This window comes from Lepidochelys kempii, chromosome 9 (genome assembly GCF_965140285.1).
Source record: "Lepidochelys kempii isolate rLepKem1 chromosome 9, rLepKem1.hap1, whole genome shotgun sequence".
Lineage (NCBI taxonomy): Eukaryota > Metazoa > Chordata > Testudines > Cheloniidae > Lepidochelys > Lepidochelys kempii.
In genome coordinates this window covers 3510987-3534179 of record NC_136388.1, presented here as the reverse complement: position 1 = coordinate 3534179, position 23193 = coordinate 3510987, and the positions used below count along the sequence as shown (strand labels likewise).

Genomic DNA, 23193 nt, shown 5'->3' with positions numbered 1-23193 from the left:
CACATAGACTGTCAGATGAGTGAATAATATTGTGACTGACAAAGTTCCCAAAATTCCCAATGGAATTAGCAGCAATATCTGAGAAGGCAGATTGGGGAGGAATCTAAAGTATAAGGAAATAAACCTGTGAGTGGCCCTAGGCCCATATTTTAGCTGATTTGTGGATTTTCAATCACAGTTACAGGAAGCGCATAACTTCATACAGTTTTGCTGTGAAAAGAGTTGAAACTCTTTTATTTGCTTCAATTTTGGGGTTTATTCAGTGGAACCAAAAACTCAAAGCAAGATTCAGGAGCAGGGGGAATATACAGGCAGAACAGGAGATGAATCAACATGTTCTCTCTCTCTGTCTAGCTCTGTAGACAGCCCCGTCATTGCAGTGTAGGTTTGCATGCACCCTAGTGGAGTTCTGCACAGCTCTGCTTATCACTCTGCCCTGGAGTCCTTCCTCTTTGAGTTCCCCTAATCAATTTTTTCTGCCTTCATTTTTTTTTTAAAGGAGACTGCAATTCCCTTTTAATTGCTTGCTTGTCCTGGTTTCCCCTCATCCCCCTTCAAGGTTTCACGGGGCCAGGGGGACTTTTTATCTCTCATCTCTAATTTTCACTGGTACCGACTGGAAAGAATGACATTTTCTGCTTGGATGCAAACCAGTCACTTGCCCAAATCCCACTGAAAGAGCTCAATTTGCTCAACTAGTCAGTATTCCGTCTCCGTTAAAGACTCCCAGACTCGAACTTGGACTTAGTCTTTTGACTCACGTTTCCCCTTCACCCCTGTTCCCAAGCCCCACTCAGACGTCCCAAAGCATTCTCTCCGCCACCTTTTTCCATTACCATGCACTCTCGTTACCCGCAGCTGGGGGGGAAGCGAGACAAAACAAAATAAAACCCCTCTCACCTAAATAAATAAATAAATGCACCGAGAGAACAGGCTGCTAGTTCATTTAGTGCAGCCTTTCCCTGAAGGCATGAGGTAATGCCAAGCTATTCAGAGTGTGATGCAACTGGCTGATGGACATTCAGAGAATCCTGGCTGTGGCAGAGTTTACCCAAGCTAGATCTGGCAGTAAAGGCCGATCTCTCACATAAGAGGCTATTTAAAGCCACAATGAGGTGCATTTTTGATGTTTCCATTCAGGCGAGTATTTAATTGCTCATTGACAAACCACCTAGACAATTTGTGTGTGTGTGTGTGTGTGTGTGTGTATGTGAGTGTGTTCCCTAGATATACCATTTTTATTCACTTGTCTTACTCCTTCCATGCAGAACCTTGCTGCCCCAGACAATATCAGTAGAACTGGATCTCTCCTCTCACCATCAGCGTTCAGCAAAAGGGTCTTGAACTGAGATTATGAGGTGTGAATTGCAATGAGTTCCCTCTGAGCGTCTCACCTGTGACAGCTCAGAGAGAAGTTCCCCTATGTTTCCCCCCCTCCAAATCAGCTAACTTCATCCAGCATGTTTTCCTCTTTCCTCAGGTACTCACATCAGTGGTTGTATTTAGAAGACACATCTTAGATAACGTATTGTGTGCAGAAGCTCTGATCAGAACCCCAGGTTCAGCATGGTAAGCCACTGTGTTGATGGTCTGTGTCATATTGCTATCTGGCTTGAACAGGAAATATATACACAAAGATTAGAAACTGAGGCAGAGAGAGGCTAAGTGGCTTGCCCCAGAGGAAGTTTCTGGCAGAGCTGGGAATAGTATCTGCACCTCATGACCCATAGTCCTGTGCCTTAATCCTCCAGAAAGGGGAGTGCTTAAAAATTCCACACACCCCCGATCCACATTTACATAATTTTATTCCTTTCTGCCCTCTGTGCAATTATCTGTTTAATTCTCACCTACCTCACAGGGAGGTTGGGAAATTTAATCAGTTAGGCCCCTAGACAAACAAGCTCTCACATGCTTAAGTTTCACTGAAGTCATGTCTTGACCACATGCTTAAGTGCTTTGGTGAATTGGGAGCCTTAGTGTCTGCTGAGCATTCTGAGACCCTTGAATGGAAGGTGCTCTGTGCCAGTCAATGAAACGTGGTACTGGTCTACACACAGCTTTCTTTAATGAGAATGGTTCTAGAATCAAGGACTCCTGTGATCATCTAGCCTGACCTCCCCCTGCATAACATAGGCCACAGAACATCCCCAGAATAATTCCTGTGTGAACTGGAACCTCTCTTCTAGGAAAATATCCAGTCTTGATTTACAAATGGGCAGTGATGGAGAACCCATCAAAAGTCTTTGAATCATCCCTTCAGAGCTGTCTGGTAACCATGGTCAGTAGCAGGGAGCCAGTATTTTCAATGGCCAGAGCACCAAAGTATTAGTCAGAAGATCTGGGCTCTATTCCCAGCACATCCATTTGCTTCCTGGTGTGAGCTGGGACAAATCACTTCCTGCACCTCAGTTTCCCCAGCTGTAAAATGGCAACAACAATGCTTGTCTTCCTTTGAGGAGCGCTCTGATACCTGTTGATGCAAAACTCTGTGTGAGGAGTACAGGTTATTATTGCTTCCAGCAGCAGAGTGATTATGCCCAGCAGGTGACTGCTGCTGCTTATTGTCAGTATGGATTGGGTCCTGGAAAGGAATCAAATGAAGTCCCAGATGCTGATGTTAAATTCACAGTATTTCCGCTCTCTGCAACTCCCTCCCCTCACTGCACAGCTTCCGATTCTCTTTGCTTAAGTGTTAATTAACAAATAAGCCAATCCACAACCACTTAAACGACCGGCTACTGGCACACTTGTCCCACTCCCTATAACAGTAAACTACAAATCTAGATCATTTTTTTTTAACAAGGATTGCTTTTGGTGAATCTGTCGACATTGAACAATACAGAACCAGCCCTCCATGTCCGGCTGCTTCTGCTGAATTAATGTGTATAGGCAGTGACTGCAGTAACATGCTGGTGGTGCGTTACACTTCCATACCATTTTGTGGCATGACCAGAGTCCAGGACAAGACAAGAGCATTGATGAGGGAGCGAGCCAGTATACACGATTAGTTTAATCCTCTCTCACAATCCTCCGATGGGAAGTGGGGGTGGGACACAATAACCTAGTGCCAGGGTTTAGTTTGTCCACAAGTTCAGCTTGAATAGAGAGGAGAAGAAGGAAGGAAAAAAATGGGAAAAAAAACCCTTCTAGAGTTCATTGGGTCTGGAGTGATGCCAAGCCCTGGGGGCGGCTCACAAATGAGAAGGGAAGAAAAGGGGGGAAAGGAGAGCAGAATGATGATTAGAAATCACAAATGAAAGAAGCCCAAAGAGAGGGAAAAAATCTGCATCTCTGAATATGTGCAGGAAGGGGAAAAAAATATTGCTCGCCTTTTCTAAGGGCCCCATTCATCCGCGGATAGGCTAATGGCGCTGCCAAAGCCAGGGAGCACCCTGGGCAACTCTCTCTCCTGACCCCCTGGGAGGCACCTATGAGCCGAATCTCAATGCAGGAGGCAAAACTGTCTCCCTCCTAGGGCCACAGGCCCTTCTTTTGCAGATGTCTCTGGCTTTCTGCAGGACTTCTGCCTCAATCTCCACCCCAGCCCTCGTCACGCTGCAGCCCCTCAGCACCTGCCTGCTCCTCCATGGCTATGGGAACACTGAGATTACGAAAGGAAATTCACTGAGCAGGTTTACGGCACAGAATCCTGAAATGTGGAGATGGGAAAGACCCATTAGGTCATCTAGTCCTTCTCCCTGTCAGGACAGGTTTAGTCCTGTGACCCAAAGAGCCCTTCATGCCCAATGGCATACCATTGCGTATGCTGTTTCTCATCAGACCCAACCGACTCACTATACACAACACTCTGTCATCAGGGAATTTATCCCAAAGGTATTGTGTCAGGTACCACGCTGGTGATTAACATTGTAAAAAACACACGTTAATGTTCTATGTGCAGTTCTGAATTCCCTCGGGAGGATGTTACTAATCCATGGTTAAGACCAGACAACCACGATCCTAGATAAAAGTGATAAGCAGCTCTGTCCTCGACAAAGGAATGTGAGTTTATCTCAATTTACATATTGGGTTTAAACAAAGCCATGGGGTTATCCTGATCCTGAACTCGAGAGACACAGAATTAACATGGCTCCTGCACCCCAGAAAGCCCCAGGAGACTGAATCCTCAGACGCCCTTCCTGACTTGTGAGACAAAGACAATCCCTTTGGAGATATACGGAACACAGATTCTTTCTTAATCCTTCACTTGAGGAGACCCAGAAACCAAGCAATTTGATCTCTGGGATGGATCCTGGCCAATGAAAGCTGGAAAGGTGACTGGGGACAAGAGAAACCATCTTGAACAAAGATGGTATCTTGCTAAATTAAGCTCCAGTCTTTTAGATGGGCATTTTCACTTTTATTGGCTTGTAACCATTCTACCTGTATCGCTTTTACTTGGTGTCACTTAATCGGTGTTGTTCTGTTAATCAGCTGGGTTTGCTTTCATTATAAATCATCAGCGTTGTGTAAGTTCAGTGACCCGTGTGCTTCTAGAAAGCTGACAGGTCGGAGTGTTCTACTGTCCCTATAGAGGAAGTGAACTTGACACCTTAGCTGTGAGGGTCCAGTGACGGGGCCTAGTCCCTACAGTAGGATGATTTGGGGGTGAATTCAGGGCTGGAAGCAGGAGCGCTGGAACAGATGGGGCCAAGGCCCTCCCACTTTTTGAAAGTGGACAGACCTGACCCATCCACTTTTTGCCACAGGTCCCTGAGGCCCCGTCCCCCAGCCAGGCCAGCAGCTGTAGAGAGCCACGGACTCTCCACTTGCCCTGGATGGAGGGTCTGGTGGCCGGGGACATGGGCTGAGGGCTGCTCTTGGGCCCCCACAACCCAGAGAGGTGGCAGGTCCACAGCTCCCTGGTCTTGCTCCAGCTTCTGATTTGGCTAGGGGCAGGGCCAGGAGGGAAGAGGGGGGACAGGGACAGGGCCATAGAGGGGGAAGCCCCCCCCCCCCGCCCCGGCTGGAAGGGTACTTAGGTCACTGTGCCAGGAGTAACCAGGTTGGGCAAAGCCAGGGTGAGGTTTCTGGGCATCAGAGCTCTGGACCACAGCTGCCATAACCACAGCCCCCCTGGGCTTACAAGGCAGATGGTGACTGAACCCCTTGCTTGCCTGGGGGAACCACAAACCATCACAGTTCCCCATTAGAGATGGATGGGAACCAACCAACCCTCCCAGGTCTGAATACATCTGCACTTTGGGGAAATCTGAAATCCAAACCCAGGTCCAGTTCCAAATTTTGCAAGCAGTCCTGGCCTTTATGATAAGCCAAACCAAACCACTAGATCCAAACTTCCCCCTACTTTGTGACATTAGAAATCCAGATCTAGAGGCTACTTTTGCACCATGAGCCCATCTCTACCCCTTCCCGTACATTTTGGGGGTTCTTTATCCAGTCTCGTGTTAAATGCCACGAGGCATCCACGGCTTCTTCAGGAGATCGTTCCCCATTCTAAGAAAGCTCTCACTGCCAGGAAGTTTCTTACTGTGGGTCAAGGCTCTTGGAGGTGAGATGGCAGCATGCCAGCTACCCAAGGATTAAAGAGAGCCCTAGACAGGCAATGGCTTTGAAATAAACTAATAATGGCAGTACAGTGCCCTCAAGGGTGTATTGCCCTCTGCCAGGCTGAGAAAGAACCACTTGTGATCCTTTCTTCCTCCCATCAAATGGGGGAGAGATCCCTTATTATACCAGCTGGGGCCACAAACTTGGCTTGTGAGCTATAACGGGGGGAGGGGCAGACAAACCAGTTTTTAGCTTTACAATTGTTATTTAGCTGGCTGGCTGGCTGTGAAGTTTTGATGGGGAAGTGGTTAGCTGGCAAGAAATGCTCGCTGATGAGGTACGTCTCTGCACAGCCCTTACACTGCACTCCTTCCCTTGCAGCTGCGGGCCTCAGTACCCTTGCTCAGGCCCCTGTTACCTGCAGATTAGATCATTGCAAAACCACCACTGCAGACTATTCAGAGGCTATTTCAGCCAAAGCAGAAGAAACAATGCTTCCTGCCTGCTTCTCCTTATAATAGCAGCTTGCCTCTTCCCTCGCCAGGCACAGCCTCCCTTGTTCTGGGAGGGTAGTTTAACCCTTCAGACAAACTGAAAACTCCACCTCTTCTGGGATAAATGAAAGTCCACATGAAACAAAAAGTCTTCAGCAGATAGAGCCCTGAGCCCTGTCTCATCCTCCCTGGGCCTCAGCCTCTCTCTAGGGCCTGGAGCAAGGGTTCACAAAGTCCTCTCTGGGCCAAAGCTCTTGCTCCAGGGACTGTTTGACTTTCTCCCGTTCCCTCAGCAGTTCACCACCATAACTGAAGGGATATAGAACACTAAGTGGCTTCTCTGCGGAGGTAAGGGACCTTGGCCTTCCATCTGCTGCAAGTGCTAGCCAAGGGGCCCTAGACAATAAAGCAGGCATCTCCTCTGATCTCAGATAGTCCCAGTGTCACTGACTGGTCCTGTGCGGGGAGTCAGGTTCAGCCTTGCTTTAGTGTAGCAGTAATACTCCAGCTCGCCTTGATCTGGGAGTTAATTACAGCTAGGGATCCCAGCTGTGAGAGACTCAGGGAGGCATACACCGGGAGAGCGGGGAGCTGAGGTAGGGTGCTCCAGCTCGCTGGGAAGGGCCTAGTGAAGGGAGGCTGAGGAGAACCTACAGAGAGAAGGTGAGGTGCCTGGGAGAAGCTGCTAGATGCTCTGGGGAGGGGAGGCAGCGGGAAATGCGTCAGGAGGAAAAGAGTGTTGAGGTTTCAGGATAATGGCATTTGTATCTCTTCCCCACCCCCTTTGCCTCTTCCCCCTCCATGGGCCACTCCAGGAGTGCCCCAGTAAGGCCTCAGATCTCCAACCACCACCGGTCTCTGGGCAGGGCCTTCTGACCGGGAGTGTCCTAGCCCCGTGCCTCACACTGTGATCTCCGCAGCCAGCCAGGCTCCCTACAGGCCAGTGCCTGGGCTTTGCTTTCTGTCTGTGCTTGGGTCTGAACAGTACGTTGCCGGCTACACATGAGCCTGCAGCTCTTTCTAAGCTGGGTCAGAAAGAAGGCCCCGAGTCAATTTGAACACAGCCTTTTTAGGCCAAAAGCCCTTTCTTGGCCTGTTGGTCTCTGGAAAATACAGTTTGAAACATTCTGTGCAAACCAGTCCAGGGTGGTACCTCTTGGGAGGGGTTTTCAGGCTGAGTGATTCACCTTGATTACCCCCCCCCCACACACACACACACAGAGTCTTTGGTTCTGGAGGAGCTGTGGTAACCCTCCCCACTGGAGTTGCATACAATCCCAGCCCATAGTGTTACATAAACTTAATACAATATGGCCCCCCAAGGTATGGCATGAGATTGCAATATCTTCCCCAAAGAGACTCCAGGGAGAAGGCCCTGGGAGGCAGTGCTCAGTCTGAGGCATTGAAGAACTCTGCAGGACCCCAGAGTTAGGGGTAAAGACCAGGGAACTTCAGCCTTGCCCAAGCGGGGTTGAAGTATGGTTTGTTTGGATACTTATTTGGATTTCTGGTTGCACTTTCCTTATCTTGGAAGGGGACTGAAGGTAAAAGGTGACCTGGCTGGAGAGCTAGGCCACTGAAGAACTGAACAGAGACAGGGCCTCACAGGGTCAAAGAAGAGGTCAACAGGACAACCCTGGCAATGCACACTTTGACACCAGGGGTGCTGTGTCCAAGAGTGGAACCACTTACCCTGCTGTACTTTGCCCGAGGGCTGCTTACCATTAAATCCACCTCCTCCAGCCTGCCTCAGGGTATCCCAGAAAAAAACCTGTGAGCAAGGCCCCAGGGGACACACTTTTTGGTAGCATTTCCCAAAGTTTCCCAGCCCCAGGGTCCCTTATTCTTCATCTTGTGCCTTTTTTCCAAGGCTCTGTTCCCCTAGGCTTGTACTTCTCCCCAGACTTTCTACTTCAAGCTCCCTCCAAAGTGTGCCCCGATCTGACCGACAGTGGAGCAAATTCACAGACACTCCATGGACATAAGTGAAGTTTCACTGGTGTAAATGTGATCTGGGAGGAGGCCTGAGCTTAGGCATAATTTATAGTCTGTAAAAAGTTTTTTTTTTTTTTTTAAAGGATCCTTAAGTGGCGGGTTCTATGTGCCAGTCAGTGGAAACAGCTGGAGTAGGGAACACACAGCAGTTAGTAACTTTAGTTTAACAGAAAGATCAAAGTACTTGAACCTTTGCAGCACCCTAATATTTGCATAGAGCTATCTCCCTATCTCAGTACTTATACCAGTGCTTATCCAGTTCTCATTGGAGCCTACCGAAGTACCCATCTGTTGCAGAACTGCTTCTCATTCTACATGACTGCGTCTTTGAGCTCTCAAAGCTGGATACTCTCATAAAAAAACAATCTTCCACACCAACTTCCTCGTGGCTGGACTTTACAAAAACTAGACAAGCCATTTACAACACACAGTTTGCTTCTCTACAAAAGAAAAAGGACACTAAACTGTCTAAACTACTACATGCCACAAGGGGCCACAACAGTGGTTCCCTTAACCCACCCAGCAATATTGTTAATCTACCCAACTATACTCTTAGCCCAGCAGAAGAATCTGTCCTAACTCGGGGCCTCTCCTTCTGCCCCTCTATGCCCACAAACATGATACAGTTCTGTGGTGACCTAGAATCCTATTTTCGACGTCTCCGACTCAAGGAATATTTCCAACACACCTCTGAACAACATACTAACCCACAGAGACCTTCCTACCAACATTACAAAAAGAAGGATTCTAGGTGGACTCCTCCTGAAGGTCAAAACAGCAGACTGGACTTCTACATAGAGTGCTTCCGCCGACGTGCACGGGCTGAAATTGTGGAAAAGCAGCATCACTTGCCCCATAACCTCAGTTTTGCAGAACACAATGCCATCCACAGCCTCAGAAACATCTCTGACATCATAATCAAAAAGGCTGACAAAGGAGGTGCTGTTGTCATCATGAATAGGTCAAAATGTGAACAAGAGGCTGCTCGGCAGCTCTCCAACACCACTTTCTACAAGCCATTACCCTCTGATCCCACTGAGGGTTACCAAAAGAAACTACAGCATTTGCTCAAGAAACTCCCTGAAAAAGCAAAAGAACAAATCCTCACAGACACACCCCTGGAACCCCGACCTGGGGTATTCTATCTGCTACCCAGGATCCATAAACCTGGAAATCCTGGGCGTCCCATCATCTCAGGCATTGGCACCGTGACAGCAAGATTGTCTGGCTATGTAGACTCCCTCCTCAGGCCCTACGCTACCAGCACTCCCAGCTATCTTCGAGACACCACTGACTTCCTGAGGAAACTACAATCCATCGGTGATCTTCCTGAAAACACCATCCTGGCCACTATGGATGTAGAAGCCTCTACACCAACATTCCACACAAAGGTGGATGACAAGCCGTCAGGAACAGTATCCCCGATAATGTCACAGCAAACCTGGTGGCTGAACTTTGTGACTTTGTCCTCACCCATAACTACTTCATATTTGGGGACAATGTATACCTTCAAATCAGCGGCACTGCTATGGGTACCCGCATGGCCCTACAGTATGCCAACATTTTTATGGCTGACTTAGAACAACACTTCCTCAGCTCTTGTCCCCTAACGCCCCTATTCTACTTGCGCTATATTGATGACATCGTCATCATCTGGACCCATGGAACAGAAGCCCTTGAGGAATTCTGCCATGATTTCAACAATTTCTATCCCACCATGAACCTCAGCCTGGACCAGTCCACACAAGAGATCCACTTCCTGGACTCTATGGTGCTAATAAGGGATGGTCACATAAACACCACCCTATACCGGAAACCTACTGACCGCAATGCTTACCTACATGCCTCCAGCTTTCATCCAGACCACACCACACAATCTGTTGTCTACAGCCAAGCTCTACTATACAACCATATTTGCTCCAACCCCTCAGGCAGAGACCAACACCTACAAGATCTCTATCAAGCATTCTTACAACTACAGTACCCACCTGCTGAAGTGAAGAAACAGATTGACAGAGCCAGAAGAGTACCCAGAAGTTACCTATTACAGGACAGGCCCAACAAAGAAAATAACAGAATGCCACTAGCCATCACCTTTAGCCTCCAGCTAAAACCTCTCCAACGCATCATCAAGGATCTACAACCTATCCTGAAGGATGACCCATCACTCTCACAGATCTTGGGAGACAGGCCAGTCCTTGCTTACAGACAACCCCCCAACCTGAAGCAAATACTCACCAGCAAGCACACACCACACAACAAAAACACTAACCCAGGAACCTATCCTTGCAACAAAGCCCGTTGCCAAATGTGTCCACATATCTATTCAGGGGACACCATCATAGGGCCCAGTCACATCAGCCACACTATCAGAGGCTCGTTCACCTGCACATCTACCAATGTGATAGATGCCATCATGTGCCAGCAATGCCCCTCTGCCATGTACATTGGCCAAACTGGACAATCTCTACGTAAAAGAATCAATGGACACAAATCAGATGTCAAGAATTATAACATTCACAAACCAGTCGGAGAACACTTCAATCTCTTTGGTCACTCGATTACAGACCTAAAAGTGGCAATTCTTCAACAAAAAAACTTCAAAAACAGACTCCAGCAAGAGACTGCTGAATTGGAATTAATTTGCAAACTGGACACCATTAACTTAGGCTTGAATAAAGACTGGGAGTGGATGTGTCATTACACAAAGTAAAACTATTTCCCCATGTTTATTCCCCCTCCCTCCCCCCACTGTTCCTCACACGTTCTTGTCAACCGCTGGAAATGGCCCACCTTAATTATCACTACAGAAGGGTTTTTTTCTCCTCCTTCCCCCGCCCCCCCGCCCCTCCTGCTGGTAATCGCTCATCTTAAGTAATCACTCTCCTTACAGTGGGTATGGTAACGCCCATTGTTTCATGTTCTCTGTGTATATAAAATCTCCCCACTGTATTTTCCACTGAATGCATCCGATGAAGTGTGCTGTAGCTCACCAAAGCTTATGCTCAAATAAATTGGTTAGTCTCTAAAGTGCCACAAGTCCTCCTTTTCTTTTTGCAGATACAGACTAACACGGCTGCTACCCTGAAATACGTTATTATTGTAGTGAGGGCTCCATCTTGTGGTGCAACCTGTACGTGCCCAGAAATGTAAGCTTTGCAATTACTCGTGAGTTGCACGACTACTTTTGCAGGCTGTGCGCCTTGTGCTACAGACTCATGGGTTCTTTCTAAGTGTGCATCCCATGAGACACATCATGTTCTCTTAAAAACCTCTAACAAGAATTGAGTCCTGGTGAATCACACCAGCTGGGCAGTCCCAGAGGGAGAAGCCCCTCTACCCACAGAGGAGGTCCAGTCCTGCATTCTGAATTCCCACCTGTCCTGCAGGCTGAGGGAATGTCTTTTATACCATTGAAACAAATATGTCCAAAATGTCAAATGGCCTTTAGTGATGATCCCTGCCCTCCAGCCTCACCACCTTCTCTCTGAAATCTTTGTGAATGAAGGAACAAGTGCTGTGGAGGGAAACTATATACCTTCGCTTATAAACTCTTTCAGGCAGGGTCCATCTTTTTGTTCTGTGTTTGTACAGCACATGGCCAGCTCGGTCCTGGTTCATGATTAGGGCTCCATACCATGCTATGGTAATAAAAGCAATTCATAATAATGCCTTATTTCAAAAGAGCCTCTGGTAGAGGGGAGCTCTAGCCACAAGCTCAGAAGTGGCTCTGGACTGGAACGTTTTCAAAATCCCAAGGGAATTCTGATCCAGGTTTTTAGTTCGACCCTCTACGGGGATAGGGCCAGTTGGTGAAGCTTGGACCCAGAATCAGATCTGCTTCTGAATTTCCCCACAGTTCAGGTTTCTTTGTTCCTGGGGGGGCATCTCCAAATCCTGGAGAGACTCAGAGAGAAAGAAAGAAACATATGTTGCTTGGAAGCAATTCCTCTGATGCAGGCTCATTAAATACTGTCAGGAATGACTGAAAAGCCACATGTGAACACTAGTGGACTCATTACAGTTTTGCCAACTTGAGCATCTTCAAAGGGACACTGCAGAGAAAAACAAAAGCAACTGTTGTATGCAGTAGTGCAGAAAATAAACCAGTGAATAAGTGTTTTACAGTGTGCCTGCATTCATTTGGAAACAGCAAGCCTAATTGCTCCAGCCTTGTTTAAAATTCCATTATGATTTCACTGGTCTTCACCATGTCCTGCATCAAGCACTCAAGCACAATGACAACTTTTGCCTTTCCTTTTTAATCACCACTAATCATTTTTTTTTAAATGGGTCACCACAGCTACCTAAGAATCCAGAAGCACCAACGGATCCAAGAAAATCCCCAAACTGAGAACGAACTAGATGGACTGCACAAAAGCACTCACCACATTTCTGTAAGCATTTGATCCTTATTCTTAAGGGTGAGTTTAACATGATCCTGCCCCACCACACCCTCCGGTAATTGCATTTGGGAATCAAGTTGCATTGTGAAGCTAGGCCCCCAAGAGCAAAACAACAACATCAACAAAAGGCCAGAAGAGGCCACAGAGACTGTGTCACCATCAAACAGACTGGGCAGAAATTCAGATTCAACTGCTCACTGGAGGAACCCAAAAGTCAGAGTTTGCCATACTCCAGATGGTGGGTCCTTGTGCCATGATACCGAAAGCACAATGTACCCTCGTGTGACTGTGCAAGGCTCGGAGTTATGCTAGGGTTTCAGTTACTTCCCAGGAAGCCCTCAGGAAAAGGATATTCATGGAATAGCCCACTGAGTGGGGCTTTAGTTCCTCTGTATATTTTTCTAACGAGATCTCAGATTAAAACTTTGAAAGTGGAAATCCAGGGGCTGAAACTGGCTCTGCAATCCTTTGGTGAAGGGTGTGTGCATGGGAGGATTTGATGATTCTTTCAATGCTCCTCTGACTTCTGAAAGCTTTCAGGAATACACACGTGGCTTTATCTATGACAGATCTGATATAGGGGAGTAGATTGATGTTTGAACCTGGGCGAGGACGTTATGTGCTGTTTAGTAGCAGTTTCTTGAATGGGATGCATGAATCAGCCCAATTTTCCATTCCCTTGCAACTTGTTATCACTTACATCTGTGCAAAGTGCATATCAAACCTTAACGTAGGAGAATAGTATCATTTTGCATCCACATTGCAGAGGTGTGCAAAGATATGATGGCATCTTACACCCATCTTGCACTCATTTTACAGAAATACAAATGATGACACAAGCCTCTAGGCAGGGGAGAATCATGTGAAATGTTCATGCATTGGTTTACTCTGGAACGACTCCAGATGTGGCAGTTATTCATTCCCGAAATTAAATACGGCACAAATGTCAAGTAATAACAATACCTGTCACTCAGATGGTCCTTTTCATCTTGAAAGTGCTTTATCTTTATTTACCATCACACAGCGAGGGAAACTGAGGCAGAGATGCACTATGACTTGCCTACAGCCTCAAAGGCAGACTGTGTTAGAATCAGGGTAGAGACTTGGGCGTTCTTTGTGCTCAGCCCTGCACTCAGCTCACCATAATTTTATCCCTAAAATACAGAGTCCAGTTACTTGTATAAGGGACTGTGTATTGTAAATGCTTTATTATGGGCCAGTTAAATGCCAAGCCCTTTACTTTTCTCTGCTACTGTGGCATCCGGCTGCCTGCTCCCAGATGGAAAGGTACCGACAGCTGACCTTACGTGTTGGGCTTTTCTCTGTTATAATACGTGTGGATCCTATCCGTTTCATTAGCACAAAGCATAATGCTCTCCCAATCAGCTAGGCATCTGCAATCCTACTGTTCTCATCTAGCTGGCAAATTAAGGGGTTGTCTTCATCCAGCACAAACGAACCATGGTGCCTGAGCTTGGGAACTGTGCACAGATGGTTTATTTTGTATGCTGAGCTGATGAATGCAAGGCATCACTTGCACGTACTGATTTCTGTTACAATAATTATATTCTGCTTGTCAGAGAGGTTTTTATTCCAGTGGTGCTGGAGCATGTGCTTAGTGGGGGCAGTATGATGAATAGCCCTCAGAAGTTGCACAGTACTTTTGAGCCAAAGGTTAGATCTCAAAGGTCTTTACAAAGGAGAGCGGGACGTGATTATCTCTGTTTTACAGATGGGGAAACTGAGGCACAGAATGACTGTGTACAATTTTCCAAAGGTGCCTAAGAGGCTTAGGAGCTCACATCGCAGTTCCAAAGGGGAATTAGTGTTACTCACCCCAGTGAGAAGGGGAACTTGCGCAAGTCAATTTTATTTCTGTTCTGATGTTTGTTGGGCTGACAATAAAAACTCCAAAGACATTTAACAAGTGGATATTTTGGCACAATCTATCGTTGGCTGGCCAGGGACCAGGCAGCTCTTGGCATGCCTGGCTAACTGCCCCCAGGGGAACAGAAGAGAAATGGCAGCAGAGGGCAGCTTAGAGTGATGTGGGGCTTGTTTCTTTAGCATAAATACCATGGCCTCCAGCATGGGTATCCTGTGTCAGCATTCCTCCTGCAACTACTTAGCAGCAAGCAAAGTGAGTCCGCAGCAGCTTGGTGTGGACTGGGAAGGAAAGGTGGCTCCAACAGCTGGAAGGTTGCTGGGAAGAGAGGGCAGCTGAAAGTTATGCGGTTACCAGGGAGATGTTTGGATATCAGTTTCCCCCAGTACATGGAGTTCACGGAGTTATACTTTGATGAAAGTTTTCTGTCTTTTTGGCCAAATCCTAAAGTCCCTGCTCAGACCAATCTGCCAATGGCCTGATTCTCCTCTCATGTTGCTGGACTGCACAAGTAAAACCTCCGTTATCCCTGTAGACAGAGCACAATCGGGCCCGGGACTTCACTGAGAGTTTTGCCCTAATAAGGGCATCAGGATGTTACCTTGTATTGGGTTGACAGCACTAGAGACTGCTATCCATGTGTCTCCATACCCTGCCTATGCCTATCCACTGGCATCCAACAGATACCTTCGTAGGCAGGACCTCCATGGCCCATTGACTCTTCGCCTCTCACCTGCAACAGCCACCAAGGGTGGTAATTATGTCAGATGTGTGTTTGCTGGAGTTTGCTGCTGCAAACTGGACTGAGAACCACCTATGCTGGTTACAGAGCTGTTATCACATAGCAGAAACATTTTGGCTGAAGTCCTGGCCCCTTTGAACTCAGCAGGAATTTTGCTGAGTGGGGCCAGGATTTCACCGTTGGTCACTAATGAGCTGGGATGGATGTTAACGAGGACCGTAGAGCAGAATGTTCTGTACCCAATCACCTGTCTCCCAACATGATACACGTTGAACCTTGGGAGATTCTGTAATCCTTTAGTACACATCCCATCTTCCCTAGTGACTGGAATTAACAGGACAGGCAGCCGGTGTCACACCATGCCCGGAGCTTAGGCAACATTCGGTGTAGTTCTTATACCATCCTCCATGCTTATCAGGTGCTCCTTTCAGACAGCATTGAAGCGTTCGTGTGCCAAATTCCCCTGTATCTGCAACAGCTTCTTAGATGACCCTACTGCATGACGTTTTGTATCCAACAAAGCAGAATCATCTCTTTAAAAAGTAAAAACTCGTTTGCTCAATGTTGGGGGCTTCAAACTGATGTGTTTTCAGAGGTCACAAAGCCATTCCTGAAACTCATTCAGAAGCTGCTGAACAAAGGGAGTTACAGCCGGCTGACAAACGGCTCCAGCACGGGTCCATAAAGGAAGCTTAACGTAAACTGCCATATTATTTAGGCTTGTGAGTGATGAAGGAATAGAAATTCTGGAGATGAAAACGAGTCATAGACCAAGAAAGACCAACCTCTAGTCTGGGCTGTAGATCATCTGGGTGGCAAGACATTGGGCTGTAATGAGACATATGAGCTGGCCCATACAGGCCATTTTAAAAGAGCAGAATTTTCTTAATTCTGTTGTGTATGAATATAGACAGGCAGGGAAACCTGTCTGAAGTGACCCACAAAAACTGGTGGTTTGATAATAATGGAGACAGCCTTCCACTGCCGGTGGAGGAGAACGGTACTTGCTACATTTGGAGATACAGTGAGGCAATCTCTTAAAACAGCAGGTCACCTAGTAGGAGTGAATCCTGGCAGAGGTTTTGTTGGTACGTTGTAACGGTATACAACTTGGGAATGTAGGACCTGACCTCTTCCTGATCTGCTAGGAGTTGAAACCTGTTTTTCCAATGACACAGAACTTCCCCTGGAGTGGCAAAAAGATCTGTTTGACTTCAAGCTTGTTATCTTTATTGACTTTGATACAGTTAATATACATGCAAACAAACCTACACTTCCTTATAGACATGCTAGATGTCTAATAATTTTTTGCAAGGATAAAAGCAAATAGAAAATGAAAACAGAAGGGATAGAAACCCTCCTGCTTCAGGTCAATCTCTAACTAATCGTGTTGGAAGGAAACAACTCCTACTGGCTGGCTATTCCACGACTGTCCACTATGGGGTTCTTGTACCTTCTGCCTGGCCACTGCTGGAGACGTACTAGTCTAGCTGGGCCACTGGTTTGACCTGGCAATTGCTATTCTCCTGAGTGGAAAGCATAAAGTTAAGTTATTTACGCCTATTCCTCAGAGGCAGTGGTTCTCAACATTTTCCATACCACGAGCCCTTTTTTTCCCCAACAGTAGAAGGCTCCTCTCCCCCATGGTTTGAAGGTGTCCCACTCACTTAGTCGTGAAGAAAAGAAGAGTGGTCATGACCCCCTTTAATGTGTTTGTCACCCCACCCCAGGAGTTGCAACCCCTAGATTGAGAACCCATATTCCAAAAGGTAGTGTTGTGTGTGTGTGTGTGTGTGTGTGTGTGCAACTTCCCTGGCTCTTTGTGCATTTCTCTTTGCTGGTAACAGTATAGGGACTAGGACATACAACTGAATATTCCTGATTCTATCCAGTAGATGGCAATGCTGCACACACACTCTCTCTCTCTCACATACACTCAGTTCATCACACTATCCTTTGTGTGTTGTTATATATATAAAGATTTTTTTCCCCCAAGAAACAGTGAATTTCACATTTAATTTAAGTCAGAAAACAAATATGCCAAAGAGCTCAAGAGTCTAATGGAAAAATCAGCTAAAGAAAATATTTTTGAAAAGAGTCACCCTTACACTGAATGATTGACATTGCTCATTATGTCTGTGATTGCTCTTGGGACAAAAGGTGACATCTCTTCGTTAGATCACAGTGATTTAGGCAGCTCAGTGTTCTCTTTTTCGTCTTAATCTGTGGGGAAGGGCTGGGGAAAGAAACACTTTGGACATACTTATGCTCAAATAAATTTGTTAGTCTCTAAGGTGCCATAAATACTCCTTTTCTTTTTGGACATACAGGAGGAGATGAGGTGGCTACTCACTGCCCGCTAACATGAGCTCTGTGACAGATTTGACATAAATATGGGCAATCTGGTACTGGCAGGAGGCAGCTAGGTTTCTAGCATTGGAGAGAGCGGAGTTAATTAGAAGGACAGAGTCAGCCTTGTAAAAATGGCATCCACACTGTCATGTGTAGACTGAGCTACCCAAGAGATTGTGGTTTGTTTCCATAATAATGACTTACTGGGCCAAGTAACACTTCTCCAAATCTTGGAGACACAGCCAAGGAAATCATCTTTAAACAGATGTTGTCAAGATAAAAATCATTATGTATAATATATATACATATGTATGTGTATAATGATTTTTGTTGACAGCATATAAATGTTGCATATCTATAAATATGCCATCAAGACAAAAATCATTATATACACATAATTTTTATCTTGACAGCATCTGTTTTAAGATTATATTTGCTATGCGTGTGCATATATATAAAAACACAAACTTGCCTAACTTGTATTACTAAATAATCCCTTAGAGTCTTGAGCCAAACAAAATGTTTAAAATCTCATGGGAAAAAGTCAATCTATGCTGTCTATTGACCGCTACTCAGTTTGGGTCCTAAAAGATGACTACTCAGTTTCACATTCCATCTAGAAGGCCGTTTCAGTAGTAACATCATGAGGGGCAGGGTTGGGAAATCTAATATGTCTTTAAAATCAGCTCAGCCTAATCTGGGGACCACCAGCACTACGTGCCTTCGTGGTATGGTTATTGCACGATGTCACTGCAAGGCAGAGTTCAGATCATCTGGGTGCCCTAAGTGTGCATTTCCATATATCAACATGTTTGTACTGCTTTTAAGTTTATCCTTAACTCTGAATTACCTGTTGTATAACATTTGGTTTGGGGATAATTACAGCATCCCTGTGTGATTATATGCTACCCTAAATCACAGATCTGTACTCTAAGCCTTAATTCATCAAATGTAGATTTTGGCACTGGCTTATTTAGTTCATTCATTCATTTTCATCCCCATAAATTGGATTAACTAATTAGACATAGCATAGAAGACAGTCCCTGCCCCCATAGAGTTTATAACTTAGTTTATAACTATTGTATCTGTTTTTGCCCTGAAGAGTCACCAGCTCCACTCAGTAGAATACAGTTTTGATGCATATTTGCTCATAACACACCGCATTGGGGGGCTTTTTTTTTCCTTAGAGGCCACCGAGGCAGGAAGTGCCGTATGAGCATTATGAACAATCAGTGAGTGCTCATGCTGTGGAGCTAGTCACAATATATCTAGCTTGAGTCTGGTGAGAAAGAGGCACATCTTCATTCATTGCAGATTACAAATAGATTAGAGCTATTGCCCGCTCAGAGCCACCGTCCCCACACTGAAGACACAGGAAAGGGAAGCTGCTGTCCGAAGAGAGAACCTGTTCTTTGTCTCCTTCCAGCTGCAGTGCCTGGGAGGTCTAGCTATGCTACGCTGACAGACAAAAATAACCAGACGCTGTCTGAGCCTTCGCTCACGCTGTAGTTACAGGGTCGACAACGCCAGGGTATTAACAAAGGATGAGAGGAAGGAAGGTTTTGTGGTTATGGTGCTAAACGAGCACTTGAGAGTTGAGTTCATTTCACAGCCCTGCCCCATGTGACATGGGTTTAGTCACTTGAGCTCTTTGCGCCTGCGTTTGCCATGTGTGAAGTGGCAATCAGAACCGCCTTTCGGTTTACATGGGTTGTAACCTCTGGAAGGCAGGGACGGTCTCACTCTGTGTCTGGCCACAGTGGGGACCTATCTCAGGTGGGGCCACCAGGTGCTGATAGCGATGCAAATAGTAGTAATAAGGTTAGAACGTGCCCGTAGGGTCTGCAAGCGAGGGGCCTCTCAGCACGCAAATCTCCTGCTCCTCATGTGAAAGAGAGAGTGGTCAGCCAGGGCTGGGGCACCAGGCCTCTTTCCTACAGGCTCAAGAGTTCGGGCAGCTGCAAAGGGGGCAGGTGTGAGCGGAAAGGCAGGCAGGGGAAGGGTTTCCACTGTGTCCCCAGGAGAAGCAGCATGTGCTCAGGAATTTAGGCCTTTGCTGTGGCCCCTCCTCACGGTGGGGCACACCCATACCCAGAGTCCCTGGCTAGTCACCAGTGGGAAGGCCCTGCCAGTGCGGCTGCAGCTGAGCCGTAGGCCCAGGCACGGGGAGGGGAGCCAGAGCACAACTCCTCCTCTTCTGCTCATTGCTAATCGCTCCCCTTCCTCTCCCAGCCTTGGAGGAGCCACGGACGGTGCAGTGAGAACTCCCCCACCTGCTGTCAGGAGGTGCAGGAGATTGCAGTGGGGAGCTGGGGCAGAGCCAGGGAGGGGCCACGGCGGATGTGGAAGGACAGCACCTCTGCAGGGGTGACTCAGTGCTCCTTGAGATCTGAGGGGATCTGCAGGGCTGGGAGGAGGGGCCCTACTTTCTGCCACGCAAATGGAAAGGAGCAGGGAGGTGGGGTTAAACCCTGACATGCCCTTCTCCCCACGAAGGAGAGGAAAGTCCTATCACATGCCTCTTGTGGCACTTCCTGACCCCTGCATGGGTATTTCCCCATAAAGGCACGAGCTGTCTGAAAGTTACTAGCTGTTATTTATGCCCTTCTTACAATGTGTCCCTACCCCACCATACTCAACCCGCAGAACAACCAACCATGAACCCTGCCCTTTGGCCCCAGATGGATGGGATCCTGGCCTCTTTAGTCAGACGCCTGTTGGAGTTTTATTAATTCCTCCCCCATGTTATTCCTAGCTACCTAGTGTTTCTCCTCTACCCCCAACCATGTGAATTCTCAGAGCAATAAATATTACTTTTATTGTCAACAAATACAGATGCAGTGAGAATCCGCAGCATAGTTAATCTTGTGTTCGGCTTCTGTTTACAAGGCATTTGATCTGTGTTCACACTGCTTATAATGTGAACAGGACCCTTTGAAACAATTACAGCCTTATTCTAAGTACTTTCCATCTATTAACCTTAAATGCCTTGCCGGGAATTTGTCAAACACTTAGAGTCTTTTATGACCCCGGATAGAATGAATGTTCTCCCATCACCAAGAATTTCAGCTGTTACAAGAGCAAACAAAGGGAAGTGTTTTTTCCCTGCTAGTTTGCGTAAAACATCAATGTCTATTATTTTTAATGAATAGCAAATCTCTTGTTCCATATTTCATGAGAGCTGGTTTTCGTTGTTGTTGCAAGAGCTGGTTTTCATCACTGCCATGTACATCTCAACCTGCCGAGTCCAAGTCATGAACCTCCAGATGAGGGATAGAAAGAAAATAACAGGGCAGGAATATTTAACCCTGAACAACCTTTTCTTTGGCATCAGATTTCACAATTCATCATTGCGCGATCTCAACAATTGACGACGATAAAAGTCACATCACACCCAGGTCTGTGAGGGATGGAGATAGATAAACATATTTCAAACGGGGGGCAGACCATCTGAATAATTTGTGGCATTCCTCTTAGTCTGACAGCACCCGCTCATGATCTGAAGTTCACCCCCATGGAAATACCACTACAGTTGTTAAGCACCCACCTTTTAGCCACCTAAGAGAAAGGGTGAGTAATCTTGTGGCTAAGGCATTGGGTTAAGACTCAGGAATTCTGGATTTTTTTTTCCTGGCTCTGCCACAGACTTTCTGTGTGACTATGGGCCACTCACATAATCTGGCTGGCCCAGATCCACAAAAGGGCCTTAGACATTGTGATGCTGAGTGTCATGGAACCTACCTTTTTGGTGCCTAGAAAATCACAAGGCTCCTATACAATGAATGGGAAGAGACAGGTACCTTATAATATGATCCGCAAAGCCAACACGCTAGGCTGGGAGCTGCCTACGACGCTAGCTATTGGGAGATGCTGGCGAGAGGAGTGTGTGCTAAGCCCTGCCGCTCTCTCAAAGCTTGGCGCCTACATCTGGGCTGCAGGGAGGTGCCATCATGAACCAGGGGAAGATGGGCATTTGGCTGCCTAAGTTACATGGGCAGGGCCCCGATCAGAGGTCACCGAGTGCTACACAAAGCACCTGGTCGGTGGGGGCAGGAGGACACTCTCCTTGCTAACCTTAGCCTGGTGGTTAGGGTACTCACCCAGGGTGTCGAAAATCCCTAGTTCTAGTCCCCCCTCTGCCTACATCAGCAATGGGCTCTGCCCCTCCCACCTTGTGTGGCACAAGGTGACCTCGGAGCACGCCTAGCAGATCAGGCCAACTGAGGCAGATGAACCCGGTTCAGGAATTGCTCTGGGGCTTAAGTGGGAGAAAGGCCTGTGGGTGCCTAGAGAGAGGCAGCAGTGTGTGTGCTCAGAGGCAGAAACTTAGGCATCTAAGGGACTTTCACTGAAAAAACTTAGGAGCCAGGTGACTTTAGGCACTTCTAGGGTTAGGTGGCCACCAAGTGGGAGAGTTGTGGGTGGAAGTGGTGCCTAAAAATGGGCCCTCGGCACCTCAGTATCTCTGTGGATCCCAGAGTCTGTGCCGTGGCTTCACACCTGTAGCAGAGGGATAGTTACCCTCCTGGAAACCCTTCAGGCTGGAACCGTCTCTCGCTCTGTGTGTGCAGCGATTGGCAGTCTGGGCCCCTGAGGTCTCTAGACACTGTTTGCGACAAATAATAAACTAGTAACTGTGTTGCACCAAAATGTATTCTTTCAAACAGGACGGGGGGTCTCTGGGATTTACTGTCCGTAGTTTAATAATCAGTTAATGTTTGTCCCTTTGCAAGAGTTGGGGGTGAGCCACAAAGTCTGCATCCAGATACTGCTCCAATTTTCTTCATAGTTTAGGGATGTTCAAATCCTGGATTTTGGTTCATGCCCAGTCCTAATTAGTACCGTTCCTGTCCTGCTGAAATCAGTGAAGTGCAGACAGAATGACAATAATTTTAAAAATATTAATGGATGGTTTTTTTTGAACTCCCAGAGCTTTGATTCAAGTTTTGGATAAGGTCGAATCAGTTCTTCTTGTAACTGAACTTGTTTGCCTTCTCTGAACAATGACACAAAATGAAGCAGATGGTCCCAATGGAAAAATCTGAGTAGACCACACTCCTCACTACAGCTCTGATACCTTTATAGAGTAATTAAAGCTGCCCTCTTTACAGGGTGAAGACTGTGTGGAAAGGCTACCTCTCAGCAGGACTGTGCAGGATGATATGGATAGCAGAGTAAGAATAATTAAGAACGACTGTAGTTTGTAGAGAAGATTGCACAATGACAGGGTCGTGTACCATCTATGGTCACTTGGGTTCTTACCATCGGCAGGCTGGTTCTCATTGTATTTTTAACTGTGATTACACTTTTGATCTCCAAGACTTAGTTTATAGTTTCTGCTTTGCAATCATTGTGGTGAGCTTGCTGGAGTGCATATTAATCTCCAATTTTCTGCAACAGAGCTGCTCTCTCAAGACACCGAGCTGGCTGCATATCCTAGTATTACCTTACGAGGCCAAGTCTATCTTGCTGCAAAGTCCAGTATGTTAATGAGGGAAAGGAATGAGACATTGGAGAGTTCGTTTACTTTTCATAATAATATCAACCCAACAGGAAGTAAGTGGTTTTTCTTTTTCTCTTATGCAAACTGAGACTGGGAAAAGTATATGCCCTTAACCCATTCTTGTTTACAATCTTCACTTGCCTTCTTGTGGTACCCATGAAATGCAAAAAATCCCAGCCTGCTGCTGTAGCAACACTAATAAACAATAAACATAGCCCCAGTTTTAAGAGGTTTTTTTGAAAGTAATTAATAATAAACTGCCATGGTGTGTTGTTTTTTTTGTTTGTTTGGTTGAGTTTTTTTTA

The 23193-nt window shown here is 46.6% G+C and overlaps 1 long non-coding RNA gene across 1 annotated transcript; it reads left to right on the top strand.

Moving 5' to 3' along the window:
• Positions 1-1301: 1301 nt before the first annotated feature.
• Positions 1302-22930, top strand: LOC140916844 (uncharacterized). Its single transcript, XR_012160668.2, has 3 exons — positions 1302-1358; positions 1481-1569; positions 22786-22930. It is a non-coding gene; the product is annotated as an uncharacterized LOC140916844 (long non-coding RNA).
• Positions 22931-23193: the final 263 nt, after the last annotated feature.